Source organism: Equus caballus, chromosome 9 (assembly GCF_041296265.1).
Source record: "Equus caballus isolate H_3958 breed thoroughbred chromosome 9, TB-T2T, whole genome shotgun sequence".
Taxonomy (NCBI): domain Eukaryota; kingdom Metazoa; phylum Chordata; class Mammalia; order Perissodactyla; family Equidae; genus Equus; species Equus caballus.
Genome location: NC_091692.1, coordinates 85,355,440 through 85,376,597, shown reverse-complemented (window position 1 = coordinate 85,376,597; position 21,158 = coordinate 85,355,440). Strand labels below are relative to the sequence as shown.

Here is a 21,158-nt window from a genome sequence, read left to right as displayed (position 1 = left end):
TTTGAACTCAGTGAAAGCTTTTCCACTAAGTATATGAACCCAAATCACAAGATCAAATAATTTTAGACCCAAAAGACCATAAAACCTAAGTGTCTTTCAGGAGAACGGCTGAATGGTGATGTAGTCAGCTTTCAGCCAGACATACCAAAATTTCTTTAACATTTTGAGCAAATGTGCCAACCTATCTATATCATCTGCATTTTGGCTTGAAATTAAGCAGTTACAAGAAAAAGCTGGTCTATTTTTTTTTTTCAGAAAATTCCACACTTTGGCATCATCATATTACTTGGTTCATAGACAATCTGCTTTCAATTTGTTGAAGTTTTAGGATCTTAATAGGCATAGACCTAATGTCTATAGCAAGGTTTATTCATATTCAGCAGATTTCTTTATATCTAGGCTTGCTTTTGCTGCTGTAAAAATTGAAGCATCAAAAAGGGTGCCTCTAAAATCATATAACAAACAGTATATATTCCAGAGGGCACACTGGAAAAAGCTCCTGCTTTCAGTGTAGAGTTCCAGTGATCAAGGCAGAGCTGTACCAATAGTCTTGATAAATTTGAATGGAAGACGTGTCTCCTAATTTTGTTTTCCTAACAGACCTCCATTTGGAATGTGGTCTAATACATAACATCCTCTTCTTAAAGATCGTTCTTGTCTGTGACTAAAACACTATGAGAATGTATACCCAGAATCTCTTTCTAGAGACTCTCCTAAAAATCAAGGGAAATTAGCTATAAATGTCAGGGAATTGCATATCTTTCTGCTAGTGAGGTATCCATAGTCATTTATCCTACATATTCTGATGGTGTCCTATTTTTTCTTCCAATATTTCTTATTTTAATTTTTCTTGTTCATATCTTCCACCATCTACCTGTTGCTTGAGATTTCCTCTCTGATCCCTGAAGACTTGCACCCTAGAGAAGTAAGCATGCTTTTTTTCCTAAAAGGTTGTATGGCTAATCACTGTGGAAAAACCAACCAGAGATAGAGAAAATTGCAATCACTGATTATTCACCAAGCTTTGATGGTGAGAGTGATGCAACATTATTAACCATGTACACCAGGATAAGAAAACAATGCAAGATTTAAAATAATATCTCAGTTTCACTACCTTAGAGATGTCCTTTCTCTGAAGCTCGATTGTCCCCTCTGAAAACAAAAGATAATACTACCCAACTTTTAAGATTGTTATAAAGACTGGAGGTAATTCTGTACACTTGACAGATGTTGAGCACATTTTAGGTGTCTGGCACTGTGCTAGGCTTGAGTATACAATAGAGGACGGGTCTACTGCGTAGGTCAGGAGGTCTCTGATAGGTCTCTGGCCTCATGAAGTTCACATTTGATTGAGGGTGGGCACAGAAATAAATAAGCATACAGCAAATAAAATAATAACAATACTTGTGAATGGCCTGAATTAAAAATATCATATTGTATGAACTAAAAGTTGAGACATAGGGCCCTTCGAAAAAATTTTTAATAATTTTTAAAATTATTTGTTGAAAAATGTTTCAAAGGTATAAGACCTTGAACTCACTTATTTATATGCCTAGTGAATTAATTAAAATTGGTAATGTATCCATTATGGTTTCTCCTGAATGATATGTCAATCACCCTGGGCATAAAATAAAGTGATCCTTGGATGTGGGAGAGAGAACGTTCTTTTCTGCTCTTGGCCTCTAATGAGAAAGGTCAAGAGGAATGGCTAGATTTAGTCACAGCTGGTAGCTGGCTTGTCGAAGTGTCTAGCCTGAGGGCAAAGACTCCATGGAATTAGGTTTGAGTAAACAAAACACCATGATGACATAATGTACCTATACTGTCTTTTCTTCCTATAGAAAGGCAACTGAGGCCACAGAAAAGGATTTGAGGCCAAAATCAGTGGCAGGAAAAGCAGAAGTTGATATATCTTACAAGTTACCAGTATGAAGACTCATTGCTGTTCACAGAAATAGAATTTCATAGAAGAATTATTTTGTATCATATTTTCCTGTTAGATATTTTGAATATCAACCTTCTCAAATACTTGCTGAGTTCATCAACCCACAATGATCGAGTCAGTATAATTCTCCCAAGACTTTATGAGCCTGCAGAGATGGTTAAGAAGAGGTTTTTCCCTGCCCTCAAGAAGACCAGACCATAGGCGGAAGGCAGACACTGATGAGTCACTGCAATGTGATACAGCCAGTTCTCCGGTGGGAACTGAATACTGAGTCCTGAAGCTTCAGTACTTCAAATCTCCAGAGTGTGGCGTGTTGACGTTTGTTTTCTTTTCTGGGATAGAAAAAAAAAAGAGTAAGTCATCATATTCAGCTTGCACACATCTGAACTTTTGATGTCGTTGTGATGTTTTGACTAACCCAGAGCTCATTGTAATTTCTCTAAGCCTTGTAGTGGTTGAGTTCGCTCTCAGTCTGCCGAAGTCTCTAGCTGAGTCTACTCGGCTATTTTTTCAATCTGATATCGTGCCAGAGGGAATTCTCAGTAAAGACTGTTTTTGCTTTCAACCTTTCTACCAAACCTGAGAAGCAATCATCAGCTCGAGTCACTTTGAGGGCATAATGAGTGTTCTTGCCAAGTTCGCTGTGGTTGTCTAAGTACCATGTACCATTTTTCTGACGGGGACTTTCACAGTAAAGGGCCCAGAGCTTAAATACTGTATTAGGTCGGAGTCTCCTAAAAGTATGTCTCCCACCCTCACCTCTTTCCAGAGTTCCAGTCTCTCGTATCTAATAGCTCATTCCATATCTCTACCTGCTTATGTAAGAAACACGTCAAAGATTACATGTTCAAAACAAACCTCTTGATTTTCTATCCTGCAAAGCCATTGTTCCCTTAGATTTTCACAACTCAGAGAATAGTGCCACCATCTACTCTGTAATTAAAATCAAAAGCTTGAAACAATACCCAGCTCCTCTCTTTCTTTCTTCTCCACATGTAGTCCATCAGCCAGTCCTCTCAATTCACCCCGCAACTTGTCTCCAAGTCGTCCATTTTCCTCCATGTCTAACACAGGCACTGTAAGCCCAAGACATTACTGCCCACCTAGGCTGCTGTTGTAGCTTCCCATGAGGACGCTCTTTTTCATCCCTTGCCCCACTTTGGTTCTTCATACAGCTGCTTGAGTCTCCCTTTTAAAACGTAACTAAGGTTGATGCTGCTCCTTACATTGTAACATAATTGTACTAAAGTTCCCCTAAATGAGGACATGTCTAAGTAATTATCTACTGGCTGACTAAAAGCCCATGGCATAGTGAAGAGGATACACTTTGGAATCCAAGATCATTCATAATATGATCCTAAGCTTTTCTACACAACAGCTATGTGAATTTGTGCAAGTTACCTAGTATCTTTAAGTCTAATTTCCCAATCTGAAAAATAAAAGTAAAACTATTATCTCCTTTCGTTCATTCATTCATGCTGAGAATGTTTGTTGAACCACTAAGATATGTTGGGTACTGTCATGAGCATTGATATAAAAAGTAAATAAAACAGATATAAGGCTGTCCCTATGTTGTATAAAGTTTATAGCAGAACATTTTAAGTGTCAAACTCATGACATATATTCAGTAAACAATGGATATTACTATGGTCTGAATGTGTGTGCCCGCCCAAATTCATATGTCAAAATCCTAATGCCTAGCATGATGGTCTTAGGAGGTAGGGCCTGTGGCAAGTGCTTAGGCCATCAGGGTGGAGCCCTCATGATAGGATTAGTGTTCTCATAAGACAGACTAGAGAGCTCCTTCTGCAATGTGAGGATACAATTTAGAAGTCTGCAACCCAGAAGAGGGCCCTCACCCGACCATCCTGGCGCCTGATCTCAGACTTTCAGCCTCCACAACTGTGAGAAATAAATTTCTGTTGTTTATAAGCTGTCCAGTCTGTGGCAGCAGGAACAGACTAAAACAGGTGCTTTGTTCTTTTTCCTTCCGACACTAGTGATCACCTATCACCTATCCCAGCCTCCCTCAGGCATCTCCTGATTTTTAATCCAGGGCTATTTTGACTTTACCATGGTGACTTATGCTGTCATCTACTGTAGCAATATCTAGTTTTCACACTCAAAACAAAAAGGTGAAATTATTTGTCCTCAAAGGATCACATGGGTAGTCCTCTTAGTGCAATTTAGGGAAAGGATGCAATTATTATCCTCCATGTGAGTGGGCCCTCTGCCATATATAGCACCCACTAGATGTGTTAAGGTACATGAGGAGGTGAGCATGTTCCTTGAAGGTTATAAATAAGTGTGTGATGTTTGTAGTAAAATACAGGAATTGGGTTTTAATTATACCAACATACCATAAAAGCCAGATGACACCTATAACCACAAAACAAGAATTCAGTTCAACAATTGGAGTAGATCAAGACCCTAAAACCACAGTTGCAAATAGTACCAGCTGGAAGCCAGCTCAAGTCAATTCACTCTTGGCTCACGAGGACCAAGAGACACCACCCTTTGATGAGCAAAATACCTTTGCAACCACTTGGGAGGCCAAAGCCTAGTGAAATCCCTTGAAGCATAGAACAATTTCTCTTTATATTTGGCTCCCAGGAACTCATGCCCTCCTTCCTCAAAGGGAGCCACAATTCAGTTCACGGATGAGAAAAGTCAGAAGAACAGGTTTCCCATCATAAACTGAGCCAATCAGAAACTGACTCTTTTCAGAGGCTATTAATTTACTTCTGAAATAGTTTGATTTTCATTTGCACTGAACAAGCACATACAGCCGTACAGACTGGTAGGCAAAACCCAGACTCACTGGTTTAATTTGGAAGCTCTTTTTGGGGCCTCTTTGGGCATGAAAGGTGATGAAAATGTAGCTGGTCTGGGAAAAATTCTGAATCCATGCCTGTGCACCGAGGGGTAAGTCATTTCCTTTCTTTGAGCTTTTATTTCCTCACCTATTAAAGAGGAGTTAAATAGCCCCCCTCAGGTCTTCTAAAAAGCATGGAGCTCTGAATTGGCCCAGGCCCAGGCCTCTCTCCTATCTGTGGTTCAGATCACTGACATCAGCTTTTTGGGCCATTTTACCATACTCTGAGCTTCCTTTCAGGAAGTTGCTTTGCATTAAGTACACTCTTGCTGTTATTTTGACTCACTTTATTAGCCATATTTCACCTTATTAACTATCTGTACTTTCTCCTCTTGAAGCCTTGAGGCCACTCTCCTTTGTATAGTAGCTTAATTTGCTGCCACAGCGACTGCGTTAGTGCTTCCACGGGGTTCCTCTCCCCAGCCTTTGCTTCAGACCAAGAGAAGTGCCTCCTTGGAAAAAAAGGCAAATTGCACTTTTTTTTTTTTTTGGAGGAAGATTAGCCCTCAGCTAACTACTGCCAGTCCTCCTCTTTTTGCTGAGGAAGCCTGGCTCTGAGCTAACATCCGTGCCCATCTTCCTCCAGTTTATACGTGGGACGCCTACCACAGCATGGCTGCCAAGCAGTGCCATGTCCGCACCCGGGATCCGAACCAGCGAACCCCGGGCCGCCGAGAAGCGGAACGTGCGAACTTAACCGCTGCGCCACCGGGCCGACCCCCAGATTGCACTTTTTTAAGAAGTTCTTTATAAATTTCCTTTTCTCAATTCAAGTATGAACTCAAGATAAGTGGGAATTAAAGAACTTTAGGGATTAATGGACCCATCCAGGCATTTGTTCTATAAAAAATTATTAAGCATCTTCTATATACCAAGAACTTTGCTAATGGTATTACATATATTTTACGTAATCAATCAAATTAAAAATATTAGTGGAACACCTGCTAAGAATCTAGGAGCTTACATCTTGCATTTCTGGTAAATTTTTCTGAATTCTTTCTTTCTTAATATCTTTCCTATTTAAAAAAAATTTAAATCAATTTTATCAAGATATAATTTACATTTTGAGTGTACAGTTCAATGAGCTTTAACCAATAGATACACCAATGTAACAACTCTACTCAAAATATAGGACATTTACATCACCCCTAGAAATTCCCTCACGCCTCCTGTGATCAACTTCCTTGTGTTCCTGGTTACCTGGCAAGCACTGATCTGTCGTTATAGATTAGTTTTGCCTGTTCTAGAATTTCATATAATGGAATAATTCAGCACGTTCTCTTGTATGTCTGGTTTCTTTCTCTCAGTGCACTGTTTTCGAGATTTCTCCATATTATTTGCATGTATTATTCATTGTCTCTTCTTATTGCTAAACAGTATTCATTGTAAGGATATAGCACAGTTAGTGTATCTATTCACATATTGATGAATATTGGGATTGTTTCTAGTTAGGGCTATAATGAATAAAGCTACCATAAAGATTCATGGACAAGCCTTCGTGTGAATACATGTTTTAATTTCTCTTGAGTAAATATCTAGAAATGAAATAGCTAGGTCATATTTAAGTGCATGTTTTACTTTATGAGAAGCTGCCAAACTGTTTTTAGAATAGTGGCACCATTTTATACTCTCAGAGTTCTAGCTGCTCCACATCTTCACCAGTACTTAGTCTTGTCAGCCTTTCAGTTCTAGCCTTTCCAGTAGATGTCCAGTAGTATCTTGTCATGTCATAATTTTAACTTGCATTTCCCTGATGACTAGTATGTTGAGCATTTTTGGATATACTTATTGGTCATTCCTAGATCTTCATATATTAATTACTTATTGAAATACTTTGAGTTGTTAGACATTTTATTATTGAGTTGTAAGAGTTATTTATATATTCTTGATACAAGTCTTTCATCAGATATAAGCATTGGGAAAATTTTCTCCCAGACAGTGGTTTATTTCTCAGTTCCTTAATGATTTCTTTCACAGAGCAGACATTTGTAATTTTAATGCAGTCCAATTTATTACTTATTTTTCCTTTGTGGTTAGGAATTTTGGGGTCAGGCCCAAGAAACCTTGGCCTATTCCAAGATTGTGAATATTTTCTCCTGTGTTTTCTTCTATAAGTTTTAAATTTTTAGTTTTTACATGTAAGTCAATGACCCATTTCAACTTTATTCTCTTAATATGGTGAATTACAATTATTGATTTTCAAATGTCGTATTAACTTTGCATTTCTGTTTGTTCACATATAATAGTGAAGTGTCAAACACTAAAAGTTGCTTGAAATTCACTGTGCCTGGGTAAGACTTGTCAACTGATGGGCTTCTTTATGGGGAGGTCTGGAGCGTTCCTTGTGTGTTGAGGGATTTCCACGTCAGTATTTGTGTGTCTTTTCTCTCCGGCTGGTCAGATACCACATAAAGGAATCCACCAGCTCTTCCTTGAAGGTTAAGGTCTGTTTCCCACTGATCGGTTGCTTCATGAAGGAAGAGAATATCATTGTAGGGTAAATAGACTTCTGTGTAAATCCCTGTGTACTGTTTGGCTCTCTCATGCCAGCTTTGGCTGCTGTCCTTCTGGTTCAACCTCTCCAGAGACAAAACCTCCATTCTTCTGCAAGGTATAAGAGGGGTTGCGGCCTGTTGTGTGAGAAAGAAGGTGTCTAAAGGCCTGGCTTCTCCTTATGCAGTCTTTAAGCAATCATTCTGCCTTTTGAACATCCGAAACTGTCTGGAATCTCATGGTACAAAATCTCATGGAATCTAAGGGATTTCAGGATCCCTGTATTTCTAGGTTGGGTTTCAGAACTGCAAAATATTGTTGCCGTTTCTTGTTGCTAATGTTGTTGTTTCTTCTTCTTTTGTCTTTGTGAATTTAGACCTTTTTAAAAGTCCTTTCACTGACTTTTAAAATGGAGTTTGGAGAAGCAGTAGAGATTAATAGGATGTTCAATCATTTAGAAAATCCTGGCATCAGTTTTTTTTTTTTTTTGAGGAAGCCTGGCCCTGAGCTAACATCCGTGCCCATTTTCCTCTACTTTGTATGTGGGACTCCTACCACAGCATGGCTTTTACCAAGCAGTGCAATGTCCGCACCCAGTATCCGAACCAGTGAACCCTGGGCCGCAGAAGCAGACCATGCAAACTTAACTGTTGTGCCACTGGGCTGGCCCCTCGGCATCAGTTTTTTAAAATATTTTTTAATATTTGATGAGGAAACTGAGATACAGTAAGGCTAAAGAAATAAGCAGACATTGCCACAGTGCCTCGTAGGCATGTAAATGTGTTTTTTCCTTCTCCTGAAGGCAGTGGCGAGCACTGAGAGATGTTAGATAGAATAGCAATGTAATCAGAATTACATTTTTAAATGAATCTTATGTCTAGAGTAGAAGAGCTAGGAATAAAGGTAGGGAGACTGATTAGGAAGTTCTAGCAGTGATTGAAGAAAGAGTTCTGGCAACTTGATCTAGGGCAGAGGCAGTGGGTCTCAGCCTACATTCCTGACCTCTAATTTTTTCTTCTTTTTTTTGTGAGGAAGTTTATCGCTGAGCTAACATCTGTGCCAATCTTCCTCCATTTAGTATATGGGATGCCTCCACAGCATGGATTGATGAGTCATGCTAGGTCCGTGCGCCCAGGATCTGAACCCATGAACGCTGGGCCACGAAAGCGGAGCACAAACCCAACCACTAAGCCATTGGGCTGGCCCCCTGACCTCTACTTTCAATGGTTTCTTTCCATCTGTCATCATTCATTCCTTCAATGAGGATTAATCCTGCCAAATGTACCTTCTGAATATCTCTCCACTATACCTTCTCTTCCTCTCCAGCCTGAACAACTTTAAGCTCCTCAGGGGTCTCCATCCTGCTGCCAGAATGGCTTCTCTAAAGCACAGGTCTGATTGTGTGTCACTTCAGATGAAAACGTTTCAATGGCTCCCCAACGTCCAAAGGTCGAAGTTTGAGATCCTTAGTCTGACATTCATTTTTATTAGGTTTTGCAAAATTATCCATCTACAATGTCAGTAAAATTTTTTTAAAAAGAAAAAATAAAAGCCCTGATCCTTCACCATACACAGTTTGAAAAACACTGCTCTAGGTAATCTCCGTGTTGGTAAAATTTTTGAGGCACCAGGTTCCTACCCATGTTCATGTGGCCTCATAAGCATCATAAATGCCCACGAGATAGCAGGTTAAAAGTACAAGAGGAAAAAAAAAGAAAGGAACACTAATATCTGTCAAATATTTGCTCTCTCTCTGTGCCTCTTCTGGGAGCTCTACATATGTAGTATGTATTTTAACTACTGGAGTTGGAGTTTCTCTTAGGAATGAAGCTCTTTGTTTAGGAAAATACCTTGATAGACCACTTTGGATGGGCAAGGTAAGGCCTCAAAATAGACCGGTCTCAACAAGATAAATGAATGGGACATTGGTACTGAGAGCACAAAGGGAAATAGAGATCCTAACAACCTCACAGGAACTTGGAACCCACAGAGAAAAGTGGCCAACAAGAAATTCAAGATGGCAGAGCAACATGAGGATGCTTTAAAAAAAATTAATTAAAATGTCTGGTTGCTAAAGTTACATTGTTTAACCTGCTGTGATATAAACCTCCATTTTCCAAAAATCTTTAGTAAAGATACACACTAATACCTAGCATGAGTGACTTTGAGAGTCTATGAAAGAATGAGTGTGTGTTTCATATTTAGTTAATTTGAAACAGAAGAAAATAGGAAAGAGATGAGATGAGAATGAGTAGAGTTTGATGGAAGCCAGAATTCATAGCCAGTAATAAGTAAGAGAAGGTAAATATGCCACTACCAAGAAGGCTGCAGAAAGCTCTGGTAGGGCACAGGATTTCCCCTTGGACATGGGAACCAAGTTTTTGAAATCTCTCATTAAACAGTTGCTGCATAACAAACTACAACAAACTTAGGCTTAAAACAAAATATTTACTACTGCATCATTTTTAATGGGTCAAGAATATAGACATAACTTAGCTTGGTCCTCTGCTTCAAAGCCTCTCATATTTAGAGACAGACAAGGAGGGTTGAGAGAGTGACTCATTTTCAGGAATTGTCTCATGCAATTGTGAGAACTGGTATGTCCAAAACCTGGCAAGCTGGAAATTGATGCAAGAATTGCAGTCTTGAATCCAAATTCCACAAGTCAACAGGCTGCAAACTCAAGCAAGATTTCTATGTTGCAATCTTGAGAAGCATTCTATCTTCTTCAGGGAATCTCAGTCTTTGCTCAGTTAAGGCTCTTCAACTGATGGAATGAGGCCCACCCACACTACTGAGGGTAATGTGCTTTATTCAAAGTATTTCTTTAAATGTTAATCTTTACTCAAAGTCTAATGATTTGAATGTTAATCACATCTAAAAAATACCTTCACAGCAACGTCTAGACTGGAGTTTGATTAAACTACTAGACACTGTAGCCTAGCCAAGTGGACACACATTAGCTATCACAGGCTACAGTCAAAGGGTTGGCTAGGGCTAGATCTCATCTGGAGGCTTGACCAGGGAAGCCTGGATCTTCTTCCAAGCTCATCAGTTAATAGTAGAATTCAGTTCCTTGCATGCTGTTAAATTAGTGGCTTAAGTTCCTTGTCGGCTATTGGCAGGAGGCTGCCCTTTATTGTTTGCCCCATGGGTGTCTCTATATAGTAGCTTGTTTCATCAAGGTCATCAAGGGCAAGAATCTGTTAGCAAAACAGGAGTCATAATCTTACATGACCTAATCAAGGAAATTATATTCCATCACCTTTCCATATTCTGTTGATTGGAAACAAGTTGCTAAGCCAGCCCGCAACCAAGGGATAGAATTACACAATGGTAAGAACACCAGTGGCTGGGTACCATCTCAGAGTCTGCCTGTAAAAGACTGCTTCTCTCTCTTAATATTTGGGTTTCAGGTAAACCATTTCATTAGAATTTTCTCAATCAGTTTATGAGGTAAGCATTTTTATTCCTGTTTCATATATTAAGGAATGAGATCAATATCACACACAAGAGGCAAAGCTGGTAATCAAGCCTGTATCTATTTTCTATCCAATGCTATATCTTTCTTCTTATACTATAAGGACAGACAGTGAGGAAAAAAAAAATATTGGAATTAAGCAACTCTGAGAACAAGCTTCTTTCTCTGTTTCCAACCTTTGATCTCCTATCCCGCAACCTATTATGGTTTCCTTTTTTATTTCTCTAGAAATTTCTATTAGAAAGACTGACACTCATTGCCCTTTCTCAAGTCTAGGTATTCCACAGACCCTTAACTTCTCCAGATACAGCTCCAAGATCAGCAGTTACAGCTGCTTTGTAGAGCACATGGGGACTTTTCTCAGAATTTCTTCTCATTCCTTATATTTCTGCTTTTGATTTCCCAGGCTCATTATCTTAATTGCATTGATTAGCCTAATTTTATGCTCCCCCGGTCATCTGACTATAAAACTGCAGCTATTATTTTTGCCTGTGGATTTACCCTTACCTCATTCTTCATGACCAGGCTGGCCCCTTGAAAGGAGAAATTATCCCGTGACCTGGCCATTCGTTATCAGGAAAGTCAAACTACGGATCCTATTCCAGGTGCCCTGGGTTTTAAACTCTGGCTTCAAGATTGGAATTTTATAAATGATTCTCATACCTAAGTACCTGCCTGGCATCCCAGTTTTTGTAGGACTAGGGTCCCTAGCTTGATCCATTCGATAGTTCCTAGGGGCCAGAGTTATGACAATTCATTGTAGCTAGATCCTCTTCTTTACCTTTTGCCACACTGCCAGATAGCTGACCCTCTTCTTGCTTTAGCCTGTAGTTATCATCTAAATATTATTCATCCTATGTAAGTAGAGAAGATGTGGAGCCTTATGACATTTCTTCTGCGTTTGCAACGGGTGGGAAATTACAATGAAACTTCGAGTTTATATCCTCAGGTTACTAGTTATAAACTTCAAATACAAAAGAAGTAAGTTCCAGACCTTCTAGCTAAGGGTGAGGAAGGAATAGGAATTTGGAGGCAAAAACCTTTCTAAGGTTTCTCAATCCTATGGCACCTACATAAAGTAAGCTATATCTATTCTTGAGGCAGTGCTTTGAGCTAGACATCTGTGCAAAAGATCACCCCTATCTCTTCTCAAATTTCCTCTGTGGACCCCCATTGCATACAGTAGGGAATCTAAATTGCCTAGGCTTGTATTCAAGGGTGGCCATGATCTGATTGCAAGCAAGTTTTCAATCTTATTTCCATGTCTTGTGCACGATAATCCCTTCCCTTTCCTTGTATATAATAGTCTTCCCCTAATTCTTTACTTATTAAACATGATCCAAGATCTTTTCAGGTCCATCAACACCACATTCCTAGATAGCCCTTCCTGTTCCTTACAAGAATCTCAATGAAATGCTCTTTTATCTGTGATCCTCAGGACATTGTTTATATCTACCCAAGCACATATTTCATTCTATCATGTGATTTGGCTCATTGTTTGCATGCCTTTCTTTCCTTATTAGGCCACAACACTTTTTAAAAAGTTAAAATCTGCTTTGTATTCTTCATTTTATTCCCCTTCTCTGATTCTATCATAATGCAGTGAGGGAGGCATGCTGATAAAATGAGGCTGAGGATAAGACATAGATTTTGGAATAAGACACAACTAAATTTGGAAATAGGTTCTGGCATTTACTAACTGTGTGATTGGAAAAGTTATTTAGCCCCCAAGCCTTGGTTTCCTTCTCTAGCAAATGAAAATAGCATTGCCTGCCTTAGAGGTTTGCTGTAAGAACTGACTAGTATTAAATATATAGAAAGATTGGCACAACGTAGGGTATACAATTACTGTTTCTTCTCCAGACCTCTCATGTCCACAACGCAGAGCCCACTCCCCATTCCAACCTCCTCTCCCACCACTCTTTCTAATTCCATCCCCTGCTTTAATAAGTGTTTGTTAAATTGGATTGAATCCTCTGTCACTGGCCCCCTTGAATCAGAAAGCAAATGACTTAAAGCTTTTAAAGGATCTATTGACTCCTCTCTGCAGCCTTTCATTTGTTTGATGCCTTGTATCCTTGCTTTCTCCTACTCCCCCCCACCCTGGTTTACTATGAATCCTTCTTTTGTGTTCTCTTTCTGTTTTAAAATTTCATTTTCACCTTCAAGCTCTCTGTTTACATTGTGTCTCTCTCCGCGGAAAGAGCATGGCCTTGCGAAGCTGGCATTTGTTTAATCTTCTGGCTTCTCAAGATCTGTATTTATGAGTCTTCTAATGTTCCCAGTGCTGGGGACTTCAACACACATGCCAGAACTTTCTGAGTTAAGTGCTCCAACCTGAAAGGAGAGCTGTTCCAAGGTTATGTAATCCCCCACCATGTTGCTTCCTCATCCACAGCCAGGAAAAATAAAAGTTTCCATGGAGATGAAACAGAAATGAGTCTGTCTGATCAATTCTGATTTGTATAAATAGGAATCCATTTTAAGTCTATGTCTGTGGCTTGAGCAGCTTGTCACAGTTAAGGAGAGAATGGGAAGTTATCAAATAAGTTTCTAGCATTGAATATTTACTCAGTTCAATATAAGAGAGAGGCTAGGTCCTTGCCCTAAGGGGGCTTAAAATTTAGTAGGGGAATGAAAAGTAATCCATAATAAAGAGAGGGTAATCAAAGGCTATGAATAGGAAGAGTGAATTTAATTAATATTTATGGAAGTACTGTATGAATAAATAAATAGAGGGTTGCTATGGAACAAATGTTTTTGTCCCTCCCAAAATTCGTATGTTGAAACCCTAATCTCCAATGTGACGGTATTTGGAAATGGCGTCTTTGGGAAGAAAGTAGTTCATGAGAGTGAAACCTTCATGATGGAATTAGTGTCCTTGTGAGAGGAGGCATGACAGGATAGAGTTTTCTCTCTCTCCCTCTCTCTCTCTCTCTCTCTGCTGTGAGAGGACACAGCAAGAAGACAGCAATCAGGAAGAAGGTCCTTGCCAGAACATGACCATGCTGACATCCTGGTCTTGGACTTTGCAGCCTCCAGAATTGCAAGAAATAAATTTCTGTTGTTTAATACACTCAGTCTACAGTATTTGTTACAGTAACTTGAACCGACTAAGACAATGATTGAACAAATGAATAAAAATGATTAAATGAATCAATAAATGAAAGCTTGAGCTTTAAGTCTTGTGCTTTAACAATTTGACAAAGTAACTAATTCAAAGTAATTTAAAGCACCGTTAAATTATTTGCATTGGACTCCACATGGATCTCATTAAGTTGGCAGTCTAAACTATTTCAACAAACACACCTTAAGTAACTACAATGAACCAGACCTTACAGTGAGTACAAAAGGAAAACAAGATGAATAAGGTATTGTGCTTTCTCTAGGATACAAAATTCTCCTGTCATCTTTTGTGGATTTTTTACCAAGATATCCTAAGAGCAGTATAAGCCCACAACCTCCAAGCGAGTAGCATATCATCAGTTTTAAGTACAATAATAGATTGAATGGAAAGTGTGTTGAGACTCAGGACTACTGGTAGATCTATAGGCATTACTCAGTGTATCTATTTCATCAACTGGAAAGCTTTATCCTTTCTGGAAGTAGTTTGACACTTTCCATTCTTTGTTCTAGATATGTGAAATATTTGTTATGTTCCCAACTAGACTGTAATTTTCCTGAGAGTAGAATCTATTTTTTATTTATCTATGCTTTTTCCGCAGAGCCTAGCATAGTATCTGGCACATGGCAGATACTCAATTATATTGGACGGATGAATGAATGAATAAACAAGTGAAATATAAAGTAGAGAGGCATATTTGCTCCATAAGGATTTGGGGACTGTTACTATGTGTCAGGCATAAATCTAGGCAATGGAGACATAAAGGTAAATAAAACTAGTTCCTGGTGCTTCAGGAGCTCTTACCCTGGTTGGAAACTCAGAATGTAAACCAATAATGATAATTCAGTGTACTAAGTGTCACGGTAATGATAAACATTGGAAGATTTCTGAGCAGTTGGCAGGGACCTAGACTTCTGAAAAGACTTAGGCAGAGAAGCGAACTTTGAACTAAAGATTGAATAAGAGTTTGCCAAGTGAAAAATTTAGGAAGATAGTTCAACAGAATGATAAGAATGCAATATAGTAGTGAAACAGAGTTCATTATAGACAGAAACAGCACATGGAAAGACGCAGAAACATGGGAATGTCCGATATTTCAAACTAATTTGAGGTGGCCAAAGTGGGGGTTTGTTATGGAGAGTCGCAGCATAGGGGAGTCTCAAGATAGATTGGGGTCAGATTATGAAGGTCCTGTCATGCAGAGTAGTTTGAACTTCATCAATCCAGCAATAATAAGCCATTGATTTTCTTTAAGGAGAGTAGTGAGATGATAAGTTTTTTTCTTAGAAAGACAACTCTGGCTAGGGTGGGAAAGTAATCCTGAAGATCATGGAAGTAAGGAAACATTTGTTAAATGATGACTCTGTGCCAGGAAATTCATTAGGGGCTTTCACAGTTATTAGTGAAGTTTGCTTCATTTCATCCTTACAATAACCACAAGAGATGAGCATTAGTGTGCTCATTTAACAGACGAAAAATCTGATGCTTGAAATTGGGAATGGAAGGGTGACTAGAAATTGAGAAACTACTTAAAATTCTAGAGGAGACTAAAAGTGGCTCAATAGTAGAACAATGGCATTGGAGAAGGCAGAGTAAGGAGGGAAGGAGGGTGGGGAGACGCGATATTGGAGAAGTACTCAGAAAGCGTTCTTAATAGAATGGTCATTGGTGGATGGAGGCATGAGGTAGAGGGATAGTCAATGGTGAAGTCAGTCTCTAGAGAGTTGAAAAGCCTAAGACTTATATAACTACCTTCTTCTAATGATTTAAAAATCTCTCACATTTCTTCTCATACCATTAACTTGAAATCCATGTACATTTTCCTCAAGGTGTAAAACAAAGTTTTAGAGACATGTGACTTTAGTGTGTCCTCCTGGGAGTCAGCTACCATGCCAGAGAAGATGCTAGGTACTCAGTTCTCAAGACAATTTTGTATCTTTAACTGTGTTGTATTGAGAGAATTTCTGTTACTGAAGTATTCAGTGGATTTTGGAAACAAACAAATGTATAAATGCAAACAACTATGTCAAATGGGAGACACCACCCAGACTCTTGGCAAGCCAAAATTCACTTGGAAGCAATTAGTGGCTCAAGAGACTGATATCATAGAGGATCAAAGTGTTCTCTGGGAAGTGATTCGGGGAGTAAAGAGGCCACCAGTTACTTCACAGTAAACCATGCAAGGATTGTGAAACTCGGTGCATTTTGCAATGCTATACACAGCAGAGAAATGATTCCAGTTCCAGAGACACACTGCTGACGTCCAAAAAGCTTCTTTCTTATGCTTCCAAGGACTTCTAGTATCACATATTCTCCTTTCTCTCCCAGGCTTCCTTTTCGGTGGTCTATTCCGAAGGTGTCTCCTTGACAACTCTCATGCTTAGCAAATGTAGTCAGGCATAGACCCAACCTTCTGTTTTACAAAAGAATCGAGAGTACAGGAGGTTGATTGGGGTAGAGGAGACACAGAAAAAATTTAATATACCTTCTCAGCCCTTCTGTAGGAGTTCTGACCACTTCCTCTAACCGAAGTGATGAAAGAGGAAGTAAGTGGCACAGGAAATTAGAAGGGGAGGAGAGAGGTAAGGAGACTTCAAAGAGAACTTTCCTATCTCGCAAATCTAAGGACTCTCCATTAATGTATCTCATAGCAGCCTACTTTTTTGTTTTATAGTTCTTATCAAAGTTTGTAGCTATATTTCTATAACTATGGTCACCACTAATAATCCCTGAAATGCTCAGTACTGCTAAAATAACAGTGTCCAGGAGACTACAGTGCTGGATGTGTATGTGCATGCGTGTGTGTGTTAGAACAGTAATGCTTGCCAAAATGAGAAGATACTCCAAAATTCTCACATGGAGGCCTAGAACTTCCTCTAGAGATTTAAAGGTTTTAATTATGTTTGAAGAAAGAACTGGACCAATCAGCCAATGGAATGATAGCTATTGTATGTGGGCTCTTACTTTCAGGATCACCTTCTCTAAGGATGAAAATTTAGACTGCTAACAAAGAGTGAAGGGGTACATATAGATGGTGATTGACAAAAAATAATGTACAACTGAAATTTCACAACGTTATAAACTATTATGAGCTCAATAAAAAAAATTGACTGCTTGGATTCAGAATATGCCATCAAAATCCTTTACAATGGGTCCCAGTCTTCTTTTCTTCTGCCATCATCTCCCACTTCTCTTTCCTTTACCCTCAGACACATACACACACACACACACCACCCTACATTTTAGCCATTCTTTTATTCCCACTGTATTAGTTTCCTATTGCTGCTGTAACAAATCACCACAAACTCAGTGACCTAAAACCACCCCCACAGATTGATTATCTTATAGTGATACAAGTCAGAAGTCCAACACAAGTATTATGGTACTAAAATCAAGGTGTTGTCCAGGCTGTGTCCCTTTTTTGAGGCTCTAGGGGAGAATATATAGCCATGACTTTTCCAGATTCTAGAGACTGCCTGCCATTCATTGGCTCATGACTCCATTTCTCCTTCTTCAAAGCCAACAGGATGACATTTTCAAATCTCTCTCTGACTCTGACCCCAGCCTGCTTCCCTCCTTCATTTATAAGGATCCTTTTAATTACACTGAGCCCACACAGATGATATGGGATAATTTCCCCCTCTGAAGACCTTTGTCATAATCACATATGCAAAGTCCCCCTTGCCATATAAGGCAACATATTCATAGGCTTTGGGAAGTAGGCCATGGTGATCTTTGAGGGGGTCTTTATTCTGCCTACCACACCTACAGAACACTAAGTACATTCCCACTTCCATATCTTCTCTTAGGCTGATTTCTCTGCCAGAATTAACTCTCCTCCTTTGTCCATCTAGAGATCAACTATCTTAACTTTAACCTCTTCTCTGAATCTTTCCCTAATTACCCATCTTTCCCTTGGGAGAATTACTGTTCTATGCTTGTCCTTATGGCAATATGTTAAATATTGAGCCTGTTAGAGCATTCATCACAGGCATTGTTTTTCTTTGCCACTTGTCTGCCTCTTGCAGTAGGCTGAGAATTTCTCAAGGTCAGTATGTATACCTTATTCATTTCTTTTTTAATTACTAGAACCTAGAGAAGTGTCATTAGTAAACATTGTTTATTTTGTATTTAATTAAATTCACTGATTTATGTAGAATATTTTTGGTCATTAACAACAAGACTTTGTTTTGCCCCTTCTAACTGCAATTCAATAACTGCTTTCAACCATATCCTGAAAAAGGTATGCCTTAGTTGATACCATAATGACTGAATTTAGATATTGGAAGGAATTTTTATGAAAGAAGATTTATCTGTGTGATGCCAGAATATAGAGCTAAGACCAACAAACCAATGTCACTGAAGGCCAAGTTTTGATTCACCTTGAACAAGTTTTCTGATGAAAAGAGCTGTAAGTCAAGAATCAGTTCTCTGAGCCATCTTCCAAACTAAGCAATGTGCTTTTCACATAAGATTATACCAATTTAAACCATAACATATGTTTGTAAAGTAATTTACAGCTTGCGAAGCACTTTCCTATGCATTATCTCATCTGAAAACCAACATTAATTGTGCTAAGTAGGTAGAGTTTATTATCCCAGTTTACAAAAGAAGAAACTAAGCTCTGAGAAATTGTGACTATTAGTGATTGACAGAGATGGAACTGGAATTTGGGTGCTCTGGTTTAAATCTTACTTCTCAATATATTTCACTATAATGAGGTTTATATTCTTTCGTCACTAGATCTGAGGCAGAAAGTGACTGAAGAACCTTTTCTCCTTAAACTCCTGTGCATAATCCTATAGAGGAATTATTGGAGGACCATGCATAACTCCTTCCACAGTCAATATATCTAATATCCCTCGATACTATAGTTAACTTTCTACTTAATTCATGGTCCCTTATAAACATGTTCTAGATTATATTTTGGAAACAGAATGCATGGCTGAGAGTCCATTAAAAAAAGAATTGGCTCTCTGAAAAAAAGGGTCATGTCACATAATTAACAGAGAACAAAAATGCATCTACTTTCAAGTCTAGAGAAAGGACTCCTCTGTTGAATATGGATAGATCAGAGTGCAATACAACTTTTTTAATACAAAAGCAAATTCAGAAAAATTAAAATATTTATAAGCCACATTTTTAGAAAATTCAATGTTAAAATCATATATCTAGAGTGAAGTCATGGGAATTAATTGAGTAGAATGCTCAAAGAATCAGTCCCTCTATCGAAACAATTATAAACTAGGAAAAATGGCAACAAACAAATTTTTTGAAACTCTGGATTCTAACCGAAGACTTCCAACGACTGGGAGCGTGTTTAATGAAGAAAAAGTCCACTAAATTTTGTTGGTAGAGCATTGTGGCATTTTTGCCTGTGACCTATCATTCCCCTGGCCTCAGCTTGGCAGTAGTGGTCAGGTGATGGTGGCCCACATTCCTGGTGTGGCTTGCTGAAGCTTATAGTAAGGAAACCTGTTCTTACAATGCTGTGACTTTACATTTTTATCTGTCTTGCAGTTACCTTAGGGCCTAGGAACTAGTGCAGAGGCTGACCTTTGTTTTGCCCTCTTCCCTCAGCTGGAACAGCTTTCCAGGTGGCAGCTGAGGAGTGTGTCAAAATATTTAAAGACATACACTTCCTGTGCCTGCCTGGAGCAAGAGAGGCAGATTGGACAATCATCAGACAGACCCAAAAGTCTGGGAAAAGAAAGGCTGAGGGGGAAATCACTGGTGGAATAAGGGCTTAGAAGGATCGCTGCATAAGCCAGAGAAGATGGAGAACAATGTGCTTGGACAGACACATGCCTGGAAAAGACCTCAGAATATTCTGTTTGTACCTCTGGTAAATCTGTGGGTTCAGCACAAGCAAGAGGTGAAGGCTTATGCAGCATTGTAGGCAGCTTACCTTATCATCAAAGGAGTTCCCCCAACTCAAGGCCAAGCTAGATAAACTGGACAGTAGTATGTTTTTAAATGTTTAGTTCCAGGGGTCAAGCAAATCCATGTCAAGTCATTGGGTGGCCACTAAAATAACTGAACAGGGTCTTCAGTGACCACACGCAATAAGAAATACAGTCTTTGCAAAAACAGTTTGGAAAAAGTCACTAAATAAATGGACAACTATAGTCCTCAACAATCAACAAGAGCAAACCCTGGGGAAGGAGAATCATCTGATTCCAAGATTCACTACATTATAATATCCGAAATACCCAACTTTGAACAAAATATTGTAAGGCATGCAAGGAATCAGGAAAGCATTGCTCATTTACAAGTGAAAAAATAAATTAACAGAGACTGTCCCTGAGGAAGCCTAGACAGTGGACTTATAGACAAAGATGTTAAATCAGTTGTCATAAATATGCTCAACAAGCTAAAGGAAACCAATATGTAGCTTTGCAATAGTTTTTTGTGTGTTGTGAGGAAGATTGGCCCTGAGTTAACATCTGTAGCCAATCTTCCTCTTTTTCTTTTTTCTCCCCAAATACCCAGTACATAGTTGTGTATCCTAGTTGTAAGTCCTTCTAGTTCTTCTCTGTGGGATGCTGCTATAGCATGGCTTGACAAGCAGTGTGTAGGTCCATGCCCAGGATCTGAACCAGCAAATCCCGGACCACCAAACTACTACGCCACCGGGCCAGTCCCTGTGGTAGTTTTGAAATCAGGAAATATGAATGCTACACCTTTATTCTCCCTGTTCAACATTGTATTGGTTATTTTGGGCCCGTCATGATTGAATAGGAATTTGAGGTTTTTCCATTTCTGCAAAAAAGATCATTAGAAATTTGGAACAGATTGTTTTGAATTTGTAGATAGTTTTTAATGATATTGCCATCTTAAAAATCATAGGTCTTCCAATTCATGAACATGGGATGTCTTCCCACTTATTTAGAGCGTTCTTAATTTCCTTCAGTAGTGCTTTATAGTTTTCAGGTACAAGTCTTTCACCTCTTTGGTTAAATTTATTCTTAGGGATTTTATTTTTTTGGGTGCTATTGAAACACAACTGATTTTTGTGTGCTGATCTTGTACCCTGAAAGTCTGCTGAATGGATTAGTTTTCAATTTTTTTGGTGTGGAATCTTTGGGATTATACATATATCTATCTATCTCATGCAATCTACAAATAAATATACATATTTATATATAAATAAATCTATAATAAGTAAAACTCTCTCTGCAGATGATACATATATCACATATCATATATATATATATATATATAGGTTAATATGGTTAAT

At 38.8% G+C, this 21,158-nt stretch overlaps 1 long non-coding RNA gene across 2 annotated transcripts in view; it reads right to left on the bottom strand.

Moving 5' to 3' along the window:
- Positions 1-831: 831 nt before the first annotated feature.
- LOC106781012 (uncharacterized) overlaps positions 832-21,158 on the bottom strand; it is a 118,418-nt gene continuing 98,091 nt past the window's right edge. For both annotated transcript variants that reach the window (XR_002810502.2, XR_001377504.3), the window contains one exon: positions 832-2,277. This is a non-coding gene — a long non-coding RNA (uncharacterized lncRNA). The remainder of the gene's footprint in view (positions 2,278-21,158) is intronic.